Raw genomic sequence first — 794 nt, forward strand, 5'->3', positions numbered from 1 at the left:
GCATACTAGGTATCTAAATTCTAAACACAATGGTTGAATGGTTTTATATAATATTTATCTTCATCGTAAAAATGAAATTATTATAATACGTTGTAGGGCCTTTATTTTTAAAACAACCTGAACAGCGAACAGAATTATCATGTAAGAACTTAAAGTCATTACAATAATAAATAAATATATCATACACGAATGATTAATCAATTTGAAATTGCTCATAAATACTCTACCCAAAGATAATTAATTACTAATAACTAATTATTTATTTATTTTAACGAAATGCATAGAGAAAACCCGAATCGTTTATAAAGCACAAATACAAATAGTATACTGCAATAATAATTCCAAGCTAAATCAGCCTTTTGATAAATTTTAATTACGTTTGATTATTAAACAACCAGATATTTTTAATTGAACCCAACGAAACCTGATTATTTATTACATATTGGCATATATTGCTAATTTGTCAAAACGATAATCACAAATTGATGTAACATAAATAACAGCTTTCATGGTACAATAATATTAGTATATAGCATATTATATTAAAATATCTACAAGAAAATAATAAAGAAACGTATTAAAAGCAACTTAAAGTACCCATTTAAAAAAGTGTATAGATTTCATAGGAAAATTACATAAGCAATCACTGTACGTATCTAAACGTAAACCGTACCAGTTGCGTACCAGGCTTTTAAGTCATGTTTTGTTTTTATTGCATGCAATCTAGATAAGTACTAAAATTAAACACCGAGACTGCTATTATATTGTTAGGTATGCAAATTGTGAACGTAAAA

Source organism: Acyrthosiphon pisum, chromosome A1 (genome assembly GCF_005508785.2).
Source record: "Acyrthosiphon pisum isolate AL4f chromosome A1, pea_aphid_22Mar2018_4r6ur, whole genome shotgun sequence".
In the NCBI taxonomy this organism is placed as follows: domain Eukaryota; kingdom Metazoa; phylum Arthropoda; class Insecta; order Hemiptera; family Aphididae; genus Acyrthosiphon; species Acyrthosiphon pisum.